We start from the raw sequence: 17,564 nt of genomic DNA on the forward strand, positions 1-17,564 counted from the left end.
GGGGCCCTGAAAAGCGTCAGGGGTCTGCAGAGAAGGCCTTGGCATCAGCTCGGTGGTTCTTGGAGGATGCCTGACACGTAGCACTTGATTGACAGCCGGCCCTCACTCCCCAGACTCTGTAGAGTTCACACAAATCTATGCTAAAGCGGCACTTTCTCGGGTCGAAAGGACTTGACTTTGAGTTGTTGGGACCTGAGGATCACTCTGTCACAGTCAGTCAAGGGCATGACTTACAGCTCTGGTGGCAAGTGGGGGTGGGGGGAGGGGCTGGGAGGCGGCCTAGAGGGGTGGTGGTGGTGACGTTCCCCCTCCCCCACCCTAGGCCTGTCAGTCTGTTCAGCCCAGTGTCTAGGACCCTCTAAAGCAAGGGTTACTAACTGTCCCCTTGGGCCAGTCTATCTAGTCAGTGCTGCCTGGTTGCCTTCAGCCCATCTAGGTCACTTGTCCATCAGATACAGATTCCAAAGAGACTCCAAATTAATCTTTGATCAGTCTGGCTTCCGACTTTGGTTCTTCTGCTGACTTCAGCCAAGTCCTTTAATCTTCCTGAGGCTCCCTTTGCTCGCCCATAAAGTGGGATTCAAAGCCTCGGGCTCTGTGGTATGCTTGGAATTGGAAAGCACCTGGCACAGGGCCTTGGTGGACTGCAGGAGCGCTGAGCACGGCACACAGCTGAGACCGGCACAGAGCAGAGGGGCTGTTCCTCACAGCAGGCCCTGGGTGAGCCCTGTGAGAGCCTGGCTGGCTTCCCAAACACCGGCAGCTCCTTTTACTTTATCTTTACTTTCATTTATTTATTTTACTTTCCAAGGGTGCAAAATGATTATGCCTTTGATAGAGGCCGTGTCTCAAACTTGAGATTTTGCTCCTCCTCCTCCTGGGTTAGCCTCCCCCCACTCATCCCCCCACCCCCAAACCCCTCAGTACAGTCTTCTCTGGCTGCAGACACACTGGTTGTTAGGTGGGGGAAGCAGCTCAGACGTGGCCCACTGTGTGGCTCAGCTGAGAGGCGTGGCAGGTGCAGTGGATTTAATGCATTCTCAGCCGAGGGAGGTTTCCGGTTCCTGTGGGTTTACAACGCAACACCTGTCCTTCCTGTGGCCCCAAGACCCAGGCTTTATCAGACAATCGCTCCCCTCCCCAAAGCCCCTCTCAGACTGAACACTTACAAGGGTAGCCTTGAGCTTTGCTGGGAAGGACCTTGAACTGTTTGATCCTCCTGCCTCTGCCTTCTGACTAGTACCCCGCTGCCTGGTTTTATGTCCTGTTGTAGGTGGAACCCTCTGTTTCTCTGAAGTAGCTAATGGCAGGGTGGGGGAGGGGTGGGGGAGGGGTGTGGTCGGTTGCCACAGGCTCGAAGACTTACTTCGTAGGCCAACATGTGGGCGGTATAGATGCTTGCTTAGCCAGGAAGGCAGAGACTTCTTCTTCAACTTCTGTGCTATTGACCTTTGGGGTGGGCTAATTCCTTGTGCAGGATGTGGGGTCCCAACAGCACCCATTTCCTCTGTCCATGTTCCACCCCAGGAGTGACAACCCAAACCAACTCCAGAATTTGGCACACATGCGCACACGTCACTAGATTCTGTTGGCCTGATGTATTTTGATGCTAATTCATAAAAGGCTGGCACACCTGGCCAGGGCAAATGAGATAGGCATGGCTAAGGTTCCCGGGGTGTAGGGAGTCAGAGAGAATTTTGGGAAGAAGAGATACCTGAGGAGAGGAGAGGAGAAGAAAGTCACGCCATCACGGGTTAAATGGAGGAGAAGCACATGGCCAGCGTAGATGGAGATTTGACCCAGATGATAATAATTAGCAAGTATATGGGATTATGGATGGGAGGTAGCTCGGTAGACATTCTTAGAACCACACGGCATGGGAAGTAGTTTAGGGCATTAATATCTGTCCTGCCCCAGGTTAACTAACGTTATTTTAAAATATAACAAGTGTCTGTGTCTTGATTGACTGTTAGAAAATACTGCTGTGATCATAATTATAGGCCTAATAATTAGGCTGTACTGGTAAATTAACAACATCAAGTGGCACTCGACGTGGGGCAATTATTAGGCAATACTGATAATTTAACAACAACAGGATTCAGCTGAAACTTAGGTGTGTTTTAGGCCCCTGGCCCGTTACCTGTCAATCAGCTCTCAGGAGGGAGAGACTGGGGCTTCGCTCCCACCAGCCCTTAACTGCTCTGGCTATCTTAACAGTTGGCTAAGCAAGAGGCTGTCTTCAGCTTCTCCACTGCAAGCAAAGAGCAGGTAGAGACAGAGTCACAGAGAGGGGTAAGTGAGAGGGAAACTGAGGCAGGAGCTGGCTAGCAATGGATGAGTTTGATGAACTCGTCAGAAAAGGTCATATTGGAGTAGGGGAAGTGGTTTTAAGGGCCATCTTATGCTTGGGTAAATAAATCCTGGGACCAAGGGGCCAGCAGTCAGTCATCAGAGGATCTCCACAGCACCTATGGGTGACTGAAGTGCAGGAAGGGCCTTGTACAGACACTGCATGCCCACCCCTCCACCTTCCTCTCCCTGCCGGCCACTATTGCACAATGCCCGGGGCATCCTTCCCTGCCCAGCTTCAGGTCATCCACTGCTCACAAGGTCTAATAGCCCAGGCTGGACCTGGGGTGCGTGAGGCCAGAACAAAGGAAAAGAAACCTCCAAGCGATGCCACGGGTGTAATCCCTGCTCTCGGAGGCTGGCTTTGCCGTGGTGCCAAGGCAAGAGCAGTCTGTCTCGCCACCTTTCAGTTCTTGTTAAAAAGCAGAAGCCACAGCGGGCCCTGCGGGGCCACAGACAGAGAGGGCTTTCTTTGCAGCAGCTGGATGGGGCTCAAGGCTATAATGAAAGGCCTTATTAGCCCCAGATGGCGTCCCACTTTTCCTGAGCTGGAATAAAAAATTGCCTTGGTCATCCTTTCCCAGGCTACTTTCAAATGCATAATCACCATCATCATAATTGATTACTATTTATTCTGGTCATTAATTGGTATGTGCTCCCTTGTTACATGTGAATTAAATGGTCCAAGACTATTCAGGGCCCGTGAAAGCTGTATGTGTTTCCCCTCGTTGCACACAGATTACTACAGCCCTCGCTTCCAAGGTACCCCCTTGATTTGGCCACACCCAGACATTCACGTTCGTGGTAAGGTACTGCTCAGAGGTGGCATGAGAAGTCTGGACATAGTCCTATGGTGGCTGGCAAAGGACAAGAGAGATGCGTTCCAACCTCCAGCCTCTGAGCTTGTGCTGAAGGTGAGGGGTGGAAGGAAGTGTTCTGGAAGGGGAGAAAGTCTTTGTTCACAGCCACCCCTTCTTCAGCTGGGACAATTTTATCCCCATGTGATCCCACTGTTAGGCACGAAGGCCTTGGAAGGTTCTGGCAGTCAACAGCAATGGACACAAATAAGCTAGCCTTGAAAGCTTGAATTTTCCAGAGGCCATGTTGTCACGCCTCTTGCCACCTGCCATTTCAAGATGATGGGATGGTGGTGGGAATGACTCAGGCTAAGCCAATCGAGTGCCCCTTCCTTTCAGCCACCTAGCTTTTTGATTGGGGGAAGAAGATCCTCCAAGCTCCAACGGGCCAGTCAGAATCCTTCTCCAAAAGTTGTGAAGCTGGGACCAGTAATGTTTGAAGAAGGAATCGCTCACAGACGTATCATTCTGACACATGAAGGAAACAGGCTAGTTCCTGTCGGGAGGCATGCAGTCGGGACTCAGAGAGGTGCTGGTTTCAGTGATAGAGACAAAATGTCCTGGTGGCTTTTGTGACTTGGCTTCTGGTTAGTCTTGAAGCTTGCGTTAGCTCTGGTGTTATACACCTATGGTCACTGTGTGCTAGTGGCCTCTTCTGGTGTTTGACTTGACCAGCTGCACAGGTGACTCCGTCTGGTAACACTGTCCTTTCCTTAGTGTGCTCAGGAGTTCCCCAGTTCCCTGTTGCTGCTAGTCCCCCTTCTACCCAAACGCAGCTGGAATTGAATTTACGCCCCTTACACCAAATAAAACCTGAGTCATATGAAAAGAATGGTTGCCTATATTGAAAGATACATAGGTGAATGACAGACAGACAGACAGATGATAGATTAATAGATTGATAGATAGATAGATAGATAGATAGATAGATAGATAGATAGATATAGGTTTTTCCCATACAAGATTACAGGAAGGCTGGACCTCAGACCTTCAGGAAGTCCTTGGGGTTAGTGGTAAGGAAAGAAGCAGAAGCCAGGCTATAACCCCCATCCCTGACCTTAGGGCTAGGGTACTGTGCTCTGTGAAGCCAGAGCCACAAGGAAGCCTAATGAATGTAAAGCAAGTCCCACCCTTGGGGTTGACTGAGCAGCTGGTCCACTCCCGGCTGGACAAGAGTGTACACACACACACACACACACACACACACACACACACACACACACACACACACACACAGCCTCCACATCTTCCTGGAGAGAATGAGGCTAAGAGAAGAAGCAAGCAGCACTGCAGTCAGCTCCAGAGGCGGAGGGGTGCAGAGAGGAGAGGGTAATAGTCCTCAGAATAGCTGCATCCAGTCCCAGAAAAGGAGATGAGGACTCTGGAAGACTCTTAGAACGCACAGTCGCCACATTTACCCAGCCCCCACCCCCACCCCACTCCCCGGCCCAGGCTTCCTGAGTCTGCCCAGTAAAACACAGGCACTTAATCTCGGACCGAGCCGTGATTAGAGGATATACTTTTAAAGAGGATGGGAGCCGGTTAGGGGGCAGAGGAGTCAAACAAGCCCTTGGAATGTAAATTTGTGTTCTTCAAGGAGGCTTATGTGGGTTCACGTCCTGCCTTTGTGGGCCTGCAGGGAAGCCACACTAACTTGGTGGCCTTCAAAGAGGGGGTCATGGTACCTGATTGTGTGGGGGTCAAAATCCAAACGTGATGAACATTAAGACTGCCCGGCTACCAGGAAAGCCCTAACGTGCATTAAAAGGATGAAGTGGACAGTGTTCTCCACCGTGTGTGTGTGTGTGTGTGTGTGTGTGTGTCTGTGTGTGTGTGTGTGTGTGTGTGTCTGTGTGTGTGTGTGTGTCTGTGTGTGTGTGTGTGTGTGTGTCTGTGTGTGTGTGTGTGTGTGTCTGTGTGTGTGTGTCTGTGTGTGTGTCTGTGTGTGTGTGTGTGTGTGTGTGTCTGTGTGTGTGTGTGTGTGTCTGTGTGTGTGTGTCTGTGTGTGTGTCTGTGTGTGTGTGTGTGTCTGTGTGTGTGTGTGTGTGTCTGTGTGTGTGTGTGTGTGTCTGTGTGTGTGTGTGTCTGTGTGTGTGTGTGTGTGTGTCTGTGTGTGTGTGTGTGTGTGTGTGTGTCTGTGTGTGTGTGTGTGTGTGTGTGTCTGTGTGTGTGTGTGTGTGTCTGTGTGTGTGTGTGTGTGTGTCTGTGTGTGTGTGTGTGTCTCTGTGTGTGTGTGTGTGTGTGTGTGTGTGTCCCATTTATTTGTTTATTTAATCACTTCACAGCCTGATCCTAGCCCCTCCCTCCTCTCCTCCCAGTCCCACCCTCATGGCCCCCCCTCCCCTCTTCCTCCTCCTCCTCTCAGAGAAGGGGAGGCCCCTAGCATCTCAAGTCACAGCAGGACTAAGCACATCCTCTCACACTGGGGCTAAACAAGGCAGCCCAGCTAGGGGAAAGGGATCCAGGGGCAGGCAACAGAGTCAGGCACAGCCCCTGCTTCCATTATTTTGCAGCCTTGGGCTCGAACCTGGGGCTCCTGCTGAGTGCTTGCCCTCTTCCCCCATCCTCACATCTTCTTGTGGTCTTGTCTCCTCACGGGCTCGGCACAAGAGGCCTTACATTTGCGCTGGAGCCTGAGGTCTTCCAAGCTCCATTTCCGGATCCAGACCTCCCTCCATTCCCCTCAATACCTCGCCCACTAGTTACCCCCTTTTGTTTGCAGCCGTTTCTCTCTCCCCACCAGGTTCATGTGTACTAGCTGGCCTTCTCTCCTTAAGGAAGTGTGACTGTCCCCCCCCCCCGACCCCCCCCATCTGAAAGGTCACATGTGCTAACGTCCCTTCTATAAGTCACAGAACCTGGGCGTACCCTTCTGTACCGGCTGAACCATTTTTAAACTTACAACGACGCCATCTAAGTCCAGCAAGCAGTTCTTAGACTATTGTTTAAGGGACCAGTGGCAGGGAGGCCGCCTATGCTTTGTACAGATTCAGTGCTTTTCTTGCCTGTTTTCAACATGATAGTGCAGAGCTCATGAGTGCAGAGGGTCAGGCGTGCTTCTGATGGGAACCGTGACCTCATAGCTCCATCCCGGATGGGGTGGGTATCCTGCTTGGGTGATGCTAATTGGGTGTGTCTTCTGGCTCCGGTCTCATTCCACCCCGATTCCCCTGTTGGCTTCCCCACAGGCCTCCCCACAGCTCACTGTCATCACAACATGGCGGCCAGCTTCCTCAACAGCCAGGGACCGAGGACAGTGACCAAAGTTTCCATCACTGTGCCTGTGAAGAACTGTCCCCAAAGCTGCATGCTGTCGCTTCTGCTTTGTTCTGTTTCTCAGAAGGGAGCTTCTCAATTAACTACACCGCTTCCATGGGGAGGAAAATGATTTCTCTGTGTAGCCCTGGCTCTCCTGGACTCACGTTGTAGACCAGGCTGGCCTCAAACTCACATCAAGCCGCCTGCCTCTGCCTCCCATAGTGCTGGGATTATGGGTGTTGTGCCATCGTGTGCCTGAGCTCAAAACATCTGTGAAGATTTCAAATCCACCCAGCTTCTAGGCCCAGCTGTTTCCCTCCTTTCTTTAGCGTGACCTGTTAGAGTTGATTTCCTCGGCAAGCAAGACTGCAGCGTCCTTTCTCTGTACTCACTAGCCACTAGTGGCACTCTTGCCCTGTCACGTGACTCCGAAAAATTATTCCAGACATTGTCAGATGTCCCCTTGGGGCACACTGGTAGCAACACGCAGCAAAGTTCCCCGAGGCTGAGACGCTGGGTCAAGAATCACTAAGCCTGGTCTTTCACCAGAAAACACTTTAACCTATGAAACATCCACAGGGTGTAGTGTGCAGTGCACAAGGTTGATTCATGCTCATGAGTCTGCCCAGTCTGTCTGTTCATGATTCGGCCCCTTCTCTCTTGTTTCTTCTTTTCTCTAATCGGGGTTATATGCACAACCAGAGTCTAACACCGTCTACCACATAGATAGGGTTGTGAAGTGGGCCCTTGATCCCAAATCACTGGGATCCTTATCAAGAGAAAGAGACATACAGACGGACACGTACAAAGGGAAGACAGTATAAAGGCACAGAAGGGACTGGCCCTGTGAGAGTGGAAACACACTGGAGTGCTGCTATTACAAACACCTGGACACAGCGAAGCCGGAAGAAGAAAGAAGGCACCTCGGAGGGAGCACGCTCACTGCGACCTCGAAGGGAGCATGCTCACCATAGCCTCGGACAGAGCATGCTCACCGCGGCCTCGGAGGGAGCATGCTCACCATAACCTCGGACGGAGCATGCTCACCACGGCCTCTGCTCACCATAGCCTCGGAGGGAGAATGCTCACTGCCGCCATGATTTCTAGTTTCTTACCTCAAGGATTACCTAAAGGAACAAGTTTCTGTCATTTGGAGGTATAGTGATTACCCCCAGACCATCAGTATCATTTTAGCCTTAGGTACCTGTGCTCAAGTGCAGTCTGGAAATAACAGATGAAAAGCTTCAGAAATAAGCAAGTCGTACCGGTTGAGTTCCAAGCAGCATGTCGAGGTCATGTGCTGTCCCTCTCGGTCTTGCCTGGGACGCCATCAGACCTCCCTTGGCCCAGTGGGGGCTACACTGCATATGCTCCCCACCCTACAGTCATTTAGTCTTGATTATGATTCAGGTGTAATATTGTAACATTGTGCTTGTGTTTAGTAACCCAATTCTACTTAGTGAGGACTTCAAAGCGGGGACGGGGGGGGGGGGCGGGGGGGGGAGGAATGGGGGGAAGAGGAGGCAAGGCGGGGTGGGAGGGGCGTTGGGCTGCGATGCTGGCGGCTCAGGTTGCCGAGAGAAGCTGCTCTGTGCTTCCTCTAAGTTCTTCCCTTAAAGAGGAAAGAAACAAACAAATGAGGAGGTTGCTGGTGTGTACGACAAAAATGAACGGCAGACTGTCTATAATCATATCAACAGGAGGTCCAGAGAGGGTTTGGAACCATATGTGCTTTCAGCCATCCACCGGGTGTCGGGACATGTTCCCCGTAGATAAGGGAAAACAAATGCCCTTTACACCAGCCCCAAGAAATTAAAATCCCTGACGGGAGTCTTAAGTCCTTTCTAAATCTATGTGCACCTTCAGTGGCTTCCTGGGGGAAAAGCAGAGAATTTTAGTTAGGCTTTCTTTGTGTGTGCATTTTTAGTATTTGTATATCTGTAATATTTTTATTCTGTATTTAGGTGTTAACAATGATTGGGCTAGCCGTTGAATTTTAGGTTAGGAAACCTTTTCCTTTAGAATTTTAAACAATACCAACTTTTTAAAATTCAGGCATGGTGGCACATTCTGTAATGCCTCAGTTCACGAGGCTCATACAGGGAGATGGTGCTTTAAAGCTAGCCTGAGCAGGATGGAGACGCCCCCACGCCCCCAAATCTAGCACTTCCTGTAATCAAAGACTCTCCCATTTCTAGTTAAATAGCTCTGGTCTTGAGTTCATCTGAGGTCACACTGTCCAGAGTCATGACCTTCTGTCCTCCCTGGGCAATGTTCAGTCATAGTTCAATCAAATACTTCTAAACAGATTTCAACCAGTCTTCACCATTTTTTGGTGGCAGGTAGGGTTTTTTGTTTGTTTGTTTGTTTGTTTCTGCATTTGTTTTGTTTTGAGACAGGGTCTAACTATATAGCCCTAGCTGGCCTGGAACACACTGTGTTGACCAGGTTGGCCTTGAACTCACAGAGATCTTCCTGCCTCTGCCTCCCAAGTGCTGCTCCCAGCCCCAGAGTTGCCCGGCACCTGGTGGCTATAGGCTACTGAGGGTTTGAGCCTCCTCTTGGCTTATGGATTCCAGTGCAGTTGGCCTGGATTCATTACTGCCCAAGCACCTGCTCTGTTTGTTACTTTGTCTCCATCTTGCTGCTGGGTTTGCTTCTTGGGGTAGATCTTTAGGAAGGCCCCCAACAGTGACAGCGGCAGTGAGTCCTCAGGAGGAATGTTAGCCTTTGCTTTCGGGAAGCTCTGGCCGGTGTTTCTAGCCTTGCCTCCATGCTGCTCTGCAGCAAAGGAGAGATGCATCTCAGGTCCTCTTCAAAAAGGTCTTCTGCATCACTTCATCCAAAACAGCATTTTAGAGCACTAGCATGCTGCCTGTGGCCCCGTAAAGTACGGTTTCTATAATGGTGCCTTTCTGTATATCCAGAGGGACCACATTTGGATCAGACACATCCCTCAAGCACTTTACCCTTTCTACCTCTGTGCCTCTGTGATGAGTGCTGTCACCTCCGCAGGGGATTCTGGGAGAGCAGCATCAAGGCCCTGTGTAAGCCCTGCAGTGTTAAAGTTACACACACAGCTGGTGAAAACACCTGTGACACTCTAGCCCTGAGGTTGCTTACCATGTGTATCTGTTACTGCAGCCCTTCATGGGTCGGGGATACAGGAGAGAAAGTTCATCAGTCTGGATGAAGGGGCTCACAAGGAAGCTTCTTGCTGCCATAGCCACCTTGGGGGGCCATGTGCTGAGTGCTGGCACAGATGTGTAACTGCCACACCTTGCCACACACAAGGGGAAAACGGCCATAGAATGTCTCCTTAGACAGACAGCCTGCGACTTACAGGAATGAAGGGTCACCTTTAATTCCTGGGTCCAGAAGGGCCCAAAATGAATTTAGAGTGAACTAAAGACTCTGTTCAGAGAGAGACACTGAAAAAAGCAACCGATAATTACAGTTTGGGAGCCATGCAGTGGCCCAAAGAGACCAAGGCCGTCCATAGAAGGACCAAAGAAAGAATTTTGTTTACGAATTTTTCATTTATTCCCCACCTACTTCCAAAAAGAATTCGGGGTGGTTGACAGGGAAAGTAAACAAAGAGCCTAGCTCTGAGACTCTGCCCACTGTTAAAAAGGGGTGGGGAGGGGGTTGGTGGAACAGAGTGGCTGTGCTGCCAAGAAGGAAGATGTCCTGGAACCAAATAAATCCCGAGAAGGGACTGGCTACAGATGTGCACAGTAAACAGACACCCCTGGGTACCCCTGCCCCAGGGCATTGGTCACATGTACATGCGGTGCCCCGGCCCAGCTCTGAGAGCACCGAAATCAAGTCCCTCAAGTGAAGTGGTGTGACATTTGTGTAGGACCTACTATGCGCACCCTCCCTCTGCGTTCAGTCATGGTAGATGGCTTGTAATGCCCAGTGTGATAGTGTGATACAGACAGCATGCTGTGCAAGTGTTTTGTTAGACTATACTGTTCAAGAAATAATAAGAAAAACATGCTTTTTTTTTTCTGGATACAGTAGGTTGGTGGAACCTGCAAATGTGAACCCGTGGACAGAGAGGGCCCCAGACAGGAGGGATCCCTCCAAAATACTTCCTCTCTGACCATCATCAGGCAGTGGAAATTCCCATCAACTATTTTTGTATTAAATCACTAGTTCTCGTCTATTCTAGACACTGGACTAGAGTTTGAACTATTAACGCGGTGTCCCTGGGAAGCCGTGTAAGCAAATATGCCTATTTACCAGGTTGCTCCCTCTGTCTTCATTGGTCTAGGAGGACCTGCTTGCCCGGCGAGCAGAGTTAGCTGAGCACCTAGAATCTCAGCATGTCCAGAAGAAAGGTAGGCAGGGCCGGGATAGGGTGAGTGGTGGTCTGACTGTAGATGGGGGTGGAGGAATAAGGAGATGGCTAAATGTTTGTTAGTGAGCTGGAGAGATGGCTCAGAGGTTAAGAGCACTGTCTGCTCTTCCAAAGGTCCTGAGTTCAAGTCCCAGCAACCACATGGTGGCTCACAAACCATCTGTAATGTGATCTGGTGCCCTCTTCTGGCGTGCAGGTGTACAAGCAGGCAAAATACTGTATACATAATAAATAAAAAAATCTTTTTTTTTTAAAAAATGTGTGTTAGCAAGAAATTGGCTTGTTCAGGGATGGTATTATTCCTAATTGTACCAAGATGGAAGTGAAGACTTGGAGAAATCTAAGACACAGAGCTGGGATGGAAGCAAGCTCAGAGTCCATCACAGCATGGCGAAGAACTGGCCGAGAGTCATGACAAATTCAACACTCTCACTGTGGCGTCCTGAAGTCCAGGCCCAGGCGTCTTCAGCTTCTCTGACCCCAGATCCCCACTGTGTTCTAAAGCATGAAGGGCCAGACAGTCACCATGGGGGTGACACCCCTTAACACAAAGCTCCCCGCAGTCAGCCCACAACCACTTTCAAAAATGGAGCTCACGGCAGCCACCCCTGCTGGAGTGGAGTCAGTCTGGCATGGGAGGTGTCTGTATTGACCTTGGTCTACGTCCTGAAGGATCTGGGGTCAGATGCTGTGCAACTACCACTCGGGGCTCCGAGCTTAAGCAGTCTAGGGCTTGGAAATGCTTCTGACACAGTGAGCTCTGTTATAGGACTGGATGTTTCTAGACAAACGTCAGCTTGAATTTCAGGACAAACAGCCTCTCCTACAGTGTGTGCAGGTAAAAATGAAAATGGGCGTCCCTGCTGTGTGTGTATTCTTTGCCACGTTCTGCCAAATCCAGGTGGTGGGATTTTGGAATTAGCGTGTTTAAACTGTGCCGCCGTAGCTTATTTTAGGTGGCAGTAAACAAAGTGGGTAAAGTAGCTCTTGGGAAGTCAAGGGAAGTGAAGGTGTTCAGACCTGAGCAAGCAACCCATCCCTTGAGCGTAACCAAGTAGTTTTTGTTTGTTTGGTATATGTATGCATGTGTGTGTGTGTGTGTGTATGTATGTGTATGTATGTATGTATGTATGTATGTATGTATGTCTCATTCTACCTATTTGTTTCCTACCAAGTATTATTTAACAAGAGACAGTTGCCTGGGTCAGACTCTTGGCCTTACTGTTTAGCATGTATGCCGCTGCTCTCTTCACCTATAAAATGGGCTGTCAGCAGCATCTGCATCATTATGGTGGGGCTGTCATCAGCATCTCCATCATTATTGCGGGGCTGCAAGAACCAGAGAAGACCCTCCACATGGGGCCATGGCTCAGTCCACATGCAGCAAACCTCTGGGCTTGCTGTTGCTCCCAGGTGTTCATTTCCAGCTGAGTGTGATTCCCTGCCGTCCACTCCAGGTGTGCTCTGGGCTCACTGAGGATGAGTGCGCTGCCCAGAGCCACACTGTGGTTTGGGGAAGAGCTGGGTTTGGATGTGGACCTTTAGGGGAGAGCCAACCTGAAATTCCAAAGTTTGAGGCCTCTCATGGAGGCCAAACTGCCAGAGTCAACAGAGCCTTCTCAAAGCAAACACATCAAGCCCCCCAATATGAAGGCAGCTAAATGCGTATAGACATGACCCTCCCCCCAGTCAGTATGAAGCCTAGAAGGAACAGAAGGCAGACTTAAGAATAATTTGACACCAAATAATCTGTATGCCCACACTGGGCGTGACAAGCGGCGGGTGTAATTGCAACCATCAGTTGGCACAAATGACTTTGAACTTTAGGAGAAAAAAAAGATGCAAATCAGTTGACTATCACCAAAATCGTATAAGTGATTGCTCGGACCAAGATCAGTGAAGTAGGTATGTCTCTGCATAAAACAGAACCAGCCGGGATTAGACCGTCATCTCCCCTCCGTGGGATTCTTTTTGTTTGTTTGTTTGTTTGTTTGTTTGCTTGCTTGCTTGTTTTGAGACAGGCTTTCTCTGTGTATCCTTGACTGTCCTGGACTCAGTATGTAAACCAGGCTGTCCTCGAACTCACAGCAATCTGCCTGCCTCTGCCCCCCCCCCCCCCCCAGTGCTGGGATTAAAGGCGTGTGCCCCAACTGCCCGGCTCGTGGGCTTCTTTATGAACCATGGCCAGCTCTGTGGCCGATGATGTGTTCTTTTCTGAAATGGAGATTGAAATCTTAGTAAATTCTGAATAAAAAGAAAAAAATATCTTCTTCTCTACATCTACTCAGGAGTGCCAGTATAGGAAGACAGTACACTGTGCAAGTCGCTTTGTGTTCCTATTGAAAGCCCTGATTGGCCTCCAGGCAGCCTGGCAATAAACCGGGCTCTTGTCTGCATGGCTGTTGGGTGGGTCTTTCGAAAGAGCGGGAAGTGGGCTGCCCATCACTGCACAGAAGATAAAATCATAGCACTTTTGAAAAGGGCAGAAAGGAAACGGGTGGAAACGACTTAGACAAGTCGTTTATAAATCTGAAAGGCAAAGCTTTATTATCTTACAATTGTTTCAGCAAACGGAGTAAGAAAAGCCACAGGTCGCAGAATGAGAGAGGACACCTTCAGTCCAGGCGGTCACCAGAGAAGTCACATCCAGGGTAGTGGAAGAGCAATAGCTCAATAAGAGGAAAAGCAACTGACACGACAGAAGGCTGCGGGAGATGAGCAGCCGGGCGCCTGAGGGCTCTAAGGGGAGGCCCCAGCATGCTCTCTAGGATGACTGGTCCCACAGTCTAGCTGTATCTCCTCATGTCTCGTCCCATGGCCCAGCTATGGCTTCTTCACTGTGTGCCCCATAGAAATGTGAGTCAGGAAATGTGTTCAAGACAGCACCGAGTACGACAGCTCCGCAGAGCAGATGGCATGTGGGTCTGTGAAGTATTGTAAGCAGCAGTTGAGGACTCGCACCTGTGCCCCTGAGAGAGGGGAGGCCGACACAAAGAAGCTGCATGCCAGGGGCCTCTCAAGCAGGCTAGGCTTGTTCCTGGTGAGAAGCCAGGAAATGTTCTAGATGTCCTTAGTAGGGTATATAGCTGCAAGGGATCCCAGTGGGGACTGGAGTTTCTGATGCTAGTGGCATGGGTGTGTTTGCTTTTGAAAACCCGTTTAGGGGCCACAACATGTATGCACTGTTTCATATGAATGCATTCATATGTGCACTTAGTAAGCGCTGAAGAAACCTTCACACCCGTTCCCTGCATGGCTCTGATTCTCGCAAATCATAGAAATGATTTTAAAATGCTCTTTCAAAAGGTCCCCATGGGCCCATCTGTGAGGACCATGCCCCCAAAAGAAGGTGTTAGACAAAGAAATCGAGAGATGACACCACAGGGTAAAGTGACAGGAGTTAGGATGTCTGTTGGCAAGGACCCAAGAGGAGCTGGGACATGTCCACATGAGCGCCTGGGACCAAGGAGAGCTGGGCCTTGGAGAGGGGCTCTGAAGCAACATGGAGTTTGTCACAGCAAAGGGGGCTCTAGGTGAGACATGCTAGCTGCCCTGTTCCAGGCTAAGCAGAGCTAGGCCTGAGGTGCGGGCGAGGCCTGGGCTGGGTGGGTGATACTACCATTCAGTAGTAACCCCGCAGAAACAAGAAAGTGATGAGGAGGTGAGCACACCTTGAGGCATCTCTAAGCCCAAAGGTCAGTCAGCACTCACTGGTCCAGACAGCAGTATCAAAGACAACAGGGCACCAGCAACCAGGCAGGAGAGGGCATAGCTTCAGATGCCAATAAGTCCCAGCCAGCATCCATGCCACGCAATGCCTGGGTGCAAAGTGACACCCAGGTGTGTGACGGGGGTATCGTGGGCACTGCCAGTCAGAATAGTCATTAGCCGGGAGAGTTAGAGCAAGGACTGACACTTTTTAACCAGTGTGAAGTTTTCCATTGCCTGATTATTTGAGTCTGGGGGCCATGAGCAACAACTGGGCTCGGAGGAAGGAGTGCGCTGATGGAGCTGAGAGTAACAACTGATTTCAACCTTCATCGTAGCCATCTCAGGCTGCTGTATGCAGCCGTAACAAAATCCCCAAGGCCACCTTTCGTATGTAGTGACGAGACTTATCTGCTGGTGATTCTGGTATTATGGTAGGTCTACAAGGCATGGCCTTGGCATGCTAGTGAGGGCTTCTCGGTGTGTCACACCACGGTGGAAAAGGGAAAAGAGAACCCAGTGTGTGCAGAAGGGACCGAACTGTGCGGCGGCCTTGCTGCATATAACATCCTCATCTTATGATGACTGGTTCAGTACTGAAGGCTGAGCCCTGCGCAGGTGAGCAGAAGTAGAGATGGAGCCCCATGGCCTGATGACCTTTCCTACACTGGCCTGTCAAAGGTCCCAACGCTTCAGCTTGTCACCCTGAGGCCCCAGGCCCAGCACTGACGTGCTGCTTTGACAGCTCTAGCCTTTGCTTCTGTTTTCTAGCTTGCCCTGTGGACCAAGATGCTTTGGGGAGTCCCCATGTTTCTCAGGGAGGAGGGGAAGGGCTGAGAGAGAGCCCATCTAGTGGTTCTGTAAAGGAAGCCTCTTGACCTTGCCCAGTGAGGAATGGTAGTGATTTCTAGAAGTTCACAGGGAAGGTGGGAGATCAACGAGGCTCGTAAGTACAGAGAAACAGCTCCTGGGCCCTTGTCTCTGGAAGTCACCGCTCACAGAGGAGATGGGGCGGGGGGGGGGGGGGGGGAGCCTTTTCAGAAGTCACTAGGGAGCTGGGTGTGGTGGAGCACGCCTTTAATCCCAGCACGCGAGAGGCAGAGGCAGGTGGATTAATGTGAGTTCGAGGCCAGTCTAGTCCGCAAAGTGAGTCTAGGACAGCCAAGGCTACACAGAGAAAGCCTGTCTCAAAAAAACAAAAAGAAGAAGAGGAGGAGGAGGGAGAGGAGGAGGAGGGAGAGGAGGAGGAGGAGGAGGAGAAGAAGAAGTCATTATGGAATATCTCATGGCTTAAAATGGCAGTGGAAGGAACTGTGTCTGTCCAGAATCTTCTACAATCAGCAACAGGAACTCTGGTCCTACAGTAGCCTGGGCAGAGGAATGGAGGCCAGAGGGCAACTTAGATTGACTGACAACTGAATTCTGAAGGGAAACAGAACAGAGAGCATCCTTGGAGGAACCAGCCCTGGTGCTCTCCGCTACTTGCTGACGAGAGTCTGTCTGCCTTAGGGAGGGCCACTGGCTGTGGGTGAAGTTTAGGTCTTGACAGCAGAGGCTCTTGAGTGGACGTTCCGGTGCTGCTGAGAAGGGGGAGCCTAGTGGGAGGGAGGGCCTTAGGTCACTAGGGACGTACCTCCCTTTATGATGTGCTACGTGAGCAGTTTTGGCTACCACACGCTCCCCACAGCCGCAGTGTGCTGCCTGATCAGGCCAGCTGATCGTGGACTGCTGCCTCCACAACTGTGAGCCAAGCCGCTCTCTTTAAAATATATTTACTTCGTGTGCATAAGTACTTGCGCAAGTGAGTGTGTGTGTGAGTGTATCTGTTTGCGAGCGCACAAGCGCACACGTGAAATGGGTAATGTGTATGCTACAGAGCACCTGTGGGAGGTTGGAGGACAACTCTTCAGGGTTAGTTCTCAGGCACCATATTGTTTCGAGGCAGAGTCCCTTGTGTTTCTTCGCTGCACACGTGCTTGCCTCTGACTCTCCGGCCTCTGACTCTCACTGCAGCTACAGGTGAGAGTGATTATACCCAGTTGATTCTGTGGGTTCCAGGGTTGGAGCTCAGAGTGGCACTTTTACCTGCTGAGAAAGCTTGCCAGCCTCCCCTTTTCTTTATAATCTGGGCACTTCGGGGATTTTGTCGTAATGAGGGAAGCTAACACAGCTGGCTACTCTCTCCGGCTGAATGAGGGGATAACTCCTCGTCCAGACGTCCACATGCGATGGCACAGTGCTGTGGGTGTCAAGCCAGAATTCAGTCCCAGCCAAATGAGTCTGGCCAAGTCAGCCACCTCCGTGTGCCTCCAGGCGCCTGTTGGAAAGATGAGATGCTGCAAGGAGAGTAATTCCTCGTGACCCGGGAACTCACTCCAGGCCTCGGTGTTGAGCGGCAGCAGCAGTGCACCCTGGGTCACAGCTGCGGGGTTATTTTAAGAGCTTCATTATGCCCTCAGTTCCATGCCATGGAGTTCACTCGTCTGAAGTGAATTAACGGACCCGTGCATCCAGCCCCAGGACCAACTTCAGAACGCTGTTCTCATTCCCTGCAAATAAACCCTGACTTGGCAATAGACAGTCCCCAGCCCTTCCCCACCGTTATCCCAGCATCCAAAAATGCAATTTTAACGGATAGTTCTGAGTGTGTCTTACACACACCTGCAGTTTTCCCTGCTAGTTGCCGGCCCTGGCCCTGTAAATGGAGGACTAGAACGGCAATGGAGAGACCAAGGGTCTCTGTTAGATTATTAAAAGGCAGTCACGGAGAGATGGAGGATGGAAAGAAAGAGAGGCGTGGTGTGACCTCAGGCTGGACCATGTTTATTCTTTCACCTCCATTGCCTATGCCTGTGGATGGCTAAATGCCTAAGAGGAAGGAGGGGGTGGGGGAGGCCTCTTATAAGGTCGGAAACCAACTTCCTTAGTCCGCAAGGGAAGCTGGGAAGTGTAGTCTTTCAACGGGGAAACCCTCAGTCTCCCTTATAGGTTCAAAGCAAGCCAAGAAGCACTAAGCATTATACCTT

Source organism: Acomys minous (genome assembly GCF_964271855.1).
Source record: "Acomys minous genome assembly, chromosome: 16".
In the NCBI taxonomy this organism is placed as follows: domain Eukaryota; kingdom Metazoa; phylum Chordata; class Mammalia; order Rodentia; family Muridae; genus Acomys; species Acomys minous.